The 7,604-nt window shown below is 42.0% G+C and overlaps 1 long non-coding RNA gene across 1 annotated transcript; it reads right to left on the reverse strand.

The window, feature by feature from the left end:
* Nucleotides 1–2,799: 2,799 nt before the first annotated feature.
* On the reverse strand, nucleotides 2,800–6,959 carry LOC309665154. The gene is made up of 2 exons (XR_014266243.1): nucleotides 5,993–6,959; nucleotides 2,800–2,866 (listed from the first exon to the last, which is right to left on the reverse strand). It is a non-coding gene; the product is annotated as an uncharacterized lncRNA (long non-coding RNA).
* Between the last annotated feature and the right edge of the window lie 645 nt (nucleotides 6,960–7,604).

The following is a 7,604-nucleotide window of genomic DNA, read 5'->3' on the forward strand; positions in this document are numbered from 1 at the left end:
TGTGGGATCTAGTTCCTTGAGCAGGGATCGAACCCAGGCCCCCTGCATTGGGAGCGCAGAGTCTTGACTGCTGGACCGCCAGGGAAGTCCCAGGCATTATTTTAAAAACTATATTTACAAAATGGATCTCACATGCTACCTAGGGTATGCACACAAACTTTAGAGGCCTGGACTATGCAGAGCCAGTTTGATGTGCCTTGGGAAAATAATGGTTTGACATTTAAGCACAAGTACTGTCTTAAAGACATTCAATTCTTTATATTCATAAAATAAATTTTGGTAACAGGGAACACTGACTGTAAATGAAAAAAGTCTTATTACATTCTTGAAAAAATAAAAGACTCAAAGTGCCTTTGATACTCTAAAAGGAAAATCATTCGTGTCATTTTTCTATTAACAATAACTTATAAAAGCTCCAAGCAGAAATAACACCAATCACTTACACAGTGCTTCGTATGTGCCAGGCACTATTTATACAAACGAGTTCATTTAAACCTCATAATGAGGCATAGACGTTAAGTGATTTGCCCACGGTGAAATGCTATGAAAAGGGAGAAAGGGAATTTGAACCTAGGCCATTTGGCTTCGGCACCCAAGTTCTTGACTGTTTTCTACCCCAGGGGTTAATGGACTTGCCCTGTAGAGGCTCAAAGAATTTTTCAATTTTTCAAATCTAAATTTAAACATTTCCAGCTTTCTGGGCTTTACAGTTTCTGGTGTAACTACTCTGCCCCACTGGTGTAGGGTGAAAGTAGCCACAACTACCATGTAAACAATGGGTGCGACTATGTTCCAAAAAAACTTTCTTTACAAAACCAGGCGACGGGCTGGATCTAGCCCACCAGCCATAGTTTACCTACCCCTGATCTGCACCATCAGACTATTCAAAAGGCTTCATGTCAAATTATTAAATAACTTTAGGCCTAAATACAGTCATTGTAACCAAAGTAAAGTTGTTAAGGCATTATTTTAAAAACTGTATTTACAAATTGCTACTGTATTTACAAATTGCTGATGTAGTGATTTTTATGACTTTATAAACTACAGCAGCTAATAAACACTAGATTCATTTAAGTCTTGAAGACTATAATGGCATACTTTCTTCACAGTATCACAATCAAAGTTTTCAGTAACTAAAAATACGTAAAAGTATTATTATGTATTATATATTAAATCGCTTATTTCTAAAATTAAGTGGACTATCTTTACTAAATGGTAGAATCCCAAACGGAAAACTGGTCATATTCTTTCAAAAAAAAGAAAGCTGCACTCACATGTATTAAAAGACAAAAATTAACCGCCATCTGTATCAATATGTTAATGTGCTTCAATCACATATGTTTTCATGGAAGTTTAAACATAAAATCACCTTTAAGATCTTGACCATGTGATCTGCTCCCTGCCATTTCAGATTATAGCCCGTGAAGTCTACTGTCTTAAGAGTGTTAGAGTTCCTTATACCTTGACAAATAACTGAAAGGAAAAAAGAAGTCACACACACAATAAGATGAAGAGCCTATACATTTGTCAGTCTTAACTTATTTGCTTTTCTTGGGTCAATTGGAGGTTTATAGCCACATTCTTAAAATCATTAACTACAATCTTCCCAAACAGGTAATTGACGAACAGATGCATTCTAAAACTTGTCAGTAACAAAGTGTTATTCCACTTTACAGCAAGAGTTTAATTCTATTTAGATACTAAAACTGAATACACTGAATACTGGAAACTTTATTCCAAACCACTCAGTAAAGTACTACGTACCTTTTGAGACATAGGAAAAAAAAGAAAAACCTAAAAAGCATAAGACTCTTCCTATTTTCATTTCCAATGATACATCCCAACCTTGATGATCAATCAGCAATTTAAATGTCAACTATAAACCCAGTATGTTATGAGGTGCTATGCAGTATAGTAGAGCAATATGAGAGAGAGGACCTCAAACCCTCTGTTCCCTCAAATTGAAAGGCAGGCTTCCTGACCCCTCCAGGCCACTACTGGACACAGGGAACACACACTAATGTTTCAGGACCACAACCAACAGTCACCTGCTTTGTGATTACTTCCATGACACACCCCCACTAACACCACTGACTTTGCTGCACCTACGGGACGTTACATGTATTTCCTATTTTAACACATACCACAGTGCATTATAATTATGATTGCAGATAGATGTTCTAACAATTTAAAGAGAATGATGACTTTTTTGCTCTTTACATCTTGCTATTTCCCTTCTCATAATATTTCTTGAAGAGAAACCATAAAAATATAAACAAACACAAAAAACAGAAAATATACAAAATGTGTGCTTTGCAGCTTAACACAAACTTAAGTAAAATTAGTTCTGAAATTATCCAGCATGACAAACTTCCATGGTACAAATGAGAATGGACCAAGGTTTGAGCAGGTACAGGAGACAATCCAGGCATGAACAACACCAAGAAAAGGTAGACAGGAAGTAACATGGTGTGTAGGAAATCACGAGACCAGCCTGATGGGAAGAGACTTAAACAAGACTGAAACTCACTTTCTAAACCTCCATCTCCAAGTGGACAATTCGCAAGACACAGGTGCACCAAAGTGGCCTATTTATTCAATCCCTTTAATGGGGAGAACAGTTTAAAATTTTACCCGTTTAGTTTGCCACAAAAGCAACTATCAAATGTTGGCAGGACACAATGAAGGCTTACCTTTGTTAATGTAGTTTAGTCTCTCTCTCTCAGAACTAGCCCATTTAGCTCCAGGTTCCTTAGCGCACCCGACGCACTTACACAGCATTTAAGAGCTTTACACAACTGGAAGGTCACATCTTTATTTCTTATTGCAGGAACACAACTTCTGGAGACTTTCATTCTGTCAGAACCTAAAGCAAAATTATTGTAAAATGAGTGATTTAAACCATACATTTTATCACCGTTAAAAAGCATCTAAAAAGAAAAAAAAGCATCTGCTCTGTGCTAAGGATTAGAAACGACTCCTGCCCTTAAAGCCTCATTAAGGAGGGTCATGTATAAACTCAAATTTTCAATCACATGAGATAAAGAACCATAGGCTTTATGCACAGAGGTTCCTATGGAGGCAAAAAGTTATATCTAAGTGACGGCTTCATGATAACCCTGAAGTACAATCGAGAAAGACGAGGCTATGCAGAGTTGGAGGAGGAGGTGCATTAACTGCAGAGGGAGCACCTGTGCAAAGACACTCAAGCCTGACACCTGCTGGGCACTGTAAATACTGCAGGTGGGGATAACTAAACGCCAGGGGTCCAAGTGTGAGAAGGGACAGAAAATAGAGATGTTGGTCGAATCAAGCCTGGGAGACAGCATGGCTTGTATCCCACAGGTGATGAGCCCTGGGGCTACCACTGGCTGAGTAAAGGTGCCTCCGCTGATTAGAAAAAGGTGCCCCGCTGCTGCAGGAACAATTAGATAAAGGGAGTGATCACAAAAAGCTCTCCTTCCTCAGGGCCAAAGAGCCCCAGGAGGCTTGGCCGAGCACAGTTCAGACTACACGCCTCTGGGCAGAGCACACGCTGGGCGGCTAGTATGCACTAACTCTGTGTGGGCAAGTCATTAGCAGCATTATTTTAGGCGTATCTTTTCATGTTAGAAGATCACTCAACCCGAGTAGGCAGATGAACTTAGAGGAACTGAGTCCAGGGGCCGTGAAACCACCCAGGAGCTTCTGCCATAGTCCAGGCAAAATGTACTGTGAATGAAGAAGCAAATTTAGGAGGAGGCCAATATCTACAAGTTAGACCCACTGGATGAAAGACATAAAGAAAGTTCAGTGAAGGAACTCTGAAGAGAATGGGCTCTGCAATAAATTTTTCTTACAATCAATATAAAATATTAGGCAAAATTAAGTACAGTGGCCTTTAAGGTCCCTTCCAGCTCTAATTTCTTTTGATTTCTAACTTATTACTCTGGTTAAGTAAAGTCCCTTCAGAGATACAGAACAGTTCCTACACCTGAATGGGATGCAAAGAATAATCTGGCTTCTCTTCACCAGGGGATGAGTTGAACTGTCCTTGCAGAAGAGGTAACACATGGCTAGAACCCCAGATCCTACAAAAGGGCCAGGCACACGATAAGTATTCAGCTTTTTGAAAACAAATGAACAATCATTTCCTCTCCTAGATCTTCACACCCTTTCCCTGCTGGCTACTTTCTTTCAGCTTATAAACATCCTCAATATACCCATTTAAAAAGCCCTCAGACCTGTGATTCTTTGGATCTTCTTGTGGGTAACCTAAGTCTCTCCCATGCCGTCAAACACCTGTCCTCCCAAAAAGCCCAGATCTGTACCTTGGGCCCAGACCTGTCTACCAGGCCCCTCTAAAGCACTGAAGATGAAGTAAGATCCTCTCCCCCCGGCCAATCCCTTCGTACTGTGCTCTGTATCTCACAAAAAGATGCAGCTGTAAACTGTCACCCACACTTGCTGCCCTCCCTTTTCTAACTGGTCACCAGGCCCCACCCATTCTCTCTCGGATCTGCAAAATCCAGTCCAACCTTTTATTAACTTAAGTGGGACCCTTAGATTACAATTCACCCTGCACCCAATCAAGTGCCTTCCACATGGAGGTCCGAGTGAGTCTCTAAACCAAAAGTCCATCTCACTGTTCTTTAGGGTTTCCCACAGCCTTCAGGATAAACATCTAAACTTCTGACAGGACAAACAAGGCCCTTTTCTGTTGGGCCCCACTAGGTTTCCACTATCAACTCTCTTTTCTTTCCCAAACCCGGAGTTCCACTCGTGTACCTTAGTTTTGCCATATTTTCTTATATTTCTCAAACTTTGACACACACTGCTCCCTCCTGCCACCCCAGGAGCTTCTACATATCCTTAGAAAGGATGGCACCTCCTCCAAGAAGCCTACCCTGAACTTTCCCTTCCAAGATTCTGTGCTCTGCAAAGGGGAAAGGTGGGGGGGAGGGATACATTAGGAGTTTGGGATTCACATATACACACGACTCTATATAAAATAGATAATCAACAAGGACCTACTGCATAGCACAAGGAACTCTACTCCATATCCTGTAACAACCTGTATGGGAAAAGAATCGGAAAAAGAATGGATATATGTATAACGCAATCACTTTGAATCACTTTGCTGTACACCTGAAACTAACACAATATTGTAAATCAACTATCCTCCAATATACAATGAAAATTAAATTAAAAAAACAGAAGATTCTGTGCTCTGTAGCACCAGATCTCACTTCTTCCAGAGCACTGACTACTGTGCTTGTGTTTACCTGCCGCCCAGTAGGAGGGGAGATTACCTAGGGCAGAAGCATCGTCTCCAGCAGCCCTTGGTTCTGACAACTCATTCAAGTGCCAGGATTCTTCACACACATAACCTGCTTAATTAATTCTAAGAACCCACAGAAAGAGTGGTTTTTCATGTCATTTTACAAGTGTGGGGATTGCAGTTCAAAAGTAACCTGCCCAGGCCACAGAGAGCATAAGCCCTGGGATTCAAACCCTAAGCTGCCTTCACACCGGTGCTCTTTCCACTATATGATACGACTATTGAGAAAAACGTTTTTTTTCCCTGAGCCCTGTTTTAATGGAAAGGAAATAAAGCTGGGATATATCCATTTCCTAAACGCTTTGGCGTGTACCAGGCAAAGTTGTTCAACAGACCAGGTAACATCTGTGGAACAAGTAACGATGCTCCAAACTGCGCTAAGTGTTCTACATTGTAGAGTCTACAAGCATTAACAGAATGCGACCTTGTAACCGCCACAGAGAGTGAGTCCTGTTCAGCCCATGCTACAGATGAGAACACTGAGACCTAGAAGCCTTAAGGCGCTCGGCCGGGGTCACCGAGCCGGCAGGAGTCCTAGGCCGCTCGCCCCATCTACTGCACGCACACCCGGGCACTGGGCACCGGTTCTAGTGCCCACCCTCCACCTTGCACCATCTAAAACCCCGCTTCGCAGCGCCCACACGAGAGCCCCTGGAAGTGGAAACTACAAACCCGTCTCGCCAAGCCGTGGCTGGAAGAAGCTCTGGATACAGATCGGGGGCAGAGGGTGCTCATGGGCGGCACCCAGTCCACCCCGCGGAGGCGGTCGGCGTTGAAGTCCAGCAGGCCCTCCCGCGGGGAGGCGCGCACGGCGGGCAGAGGCACCAAATCCTGCAATGCGCACAGGTCCTCACAGTGCCAGAAAAAGTCAGCCGCGCTGTTGCGGCGCAGCTTCACTGAGTGATTACGGGCCGAGCACGGCCTCGGGGACGCTGGCTGCAGACAAGATGCCCACACACGCCTGGAGGCCCTGGCTGGCGTCCCCGCCCCTTGGGCGGCCACCGCAGTCCAGGGAGTCATAATAAAGAGCAAAGTGGTAAAAGTCCTGCATTCTTCTTCTTCTTGCCTTATGTCAAAACCGGCATCGCTGGCGTCAGGCAGTCCGGTAACTGGGTCCGGCGGACCGGGAATTGGGTTCATTTGCCTCGGCGTTATCTGCCTGCCATCTGCTTCCTGAAATGCAAACAGCTACACGGGGTGATTTGCTACAAGAGAGGGCAGGGAGCTTAAGCACCAGATGCAGGATGTCATTTACATAGGCAGCTAGGGAGTGATAGGAACAGAATGTAATTTAGCTCTGTGAAAGATACATCTAGTTACTTACTCTACAGATTAGTAACAGTTTAAATAAAACTAGGATCGATTAACCCTTTCAGGCCAGTTTATGTGTCTTCTCTAGCCTGTTCACTGTCCCCTTTACTTTCCTTATTTTCAGGAGAGGAAAAACTTCATTTCTATTTTTGCTCCAATACTATTATGCTTAGTGAAATAAGTCAAACAGAGAAAGACAAATACGGTATGTTATCACTCGTATGTGGAATCTAAAAAATAAAGAATAAATGTAACAGAAAGGAAATGAACTCACAGATGTAGACATCAAAGCAGTGGTTACCAGTGGGTAGAGGAAAGGGGGGAGGGGCAAGATGGGGGAGGGGAGGGGATTAAGAGGCACAAACTACTATGCTTTAAATAAATAAGCTATAAGGATAGCCAATGTTTCCTAATAACTTTAAATGGAGTATAATCTATAAAAATATTGAATCACTGTGTTCTAATATATTGTTATTACAGTATAATACTGTAAATCCACTATACTTCAATTTAAAAAATGATCACCACAGTATGTCTAGTTAACATCCATTACCATACATGGTAGAAATCTTTTTTTCTTGTGATGAGGACTTTTAAGATCTACTCTCTTAGCAACTTTTAAATATGCAATAAGATATTATTAACTATAGTCACATCCCCAGGACTTATTTTATAACTGCCAGTTTGTACATATTGACCACCTTTACCCATTTCACCCCACCCTCCACCCCCTGCCTCTGGTAACCACCAGTCTATGTATCTATGAGCTTTTTCAAAAATTCCATATAAAGTGAGATCATACAGGATTTTTCTTTCTCGGTCTGACATATTTTACCTAGCATAACGCCCTCATGGTCCACTCATGTCACAAATGGCAGGATTTGTTTCTTTCTCATGGCTGAATTATATATATATATATATATATATATATATATATATATATATATATATATATAAATAATTTGGCATATAT

This window comes from Balaenoptera physalus (assembly GCF_965194825.1).
Source record: "Balaenoptera physalus genome assembly, chromosome: 1".
Classification (NCBI taxonomy): Eukaryota; Metazoa; Chordata; class Mammalia; order Artiodactyla; family Balaenopteridae; genus Balaenoptera; species Balaenoptera physalus.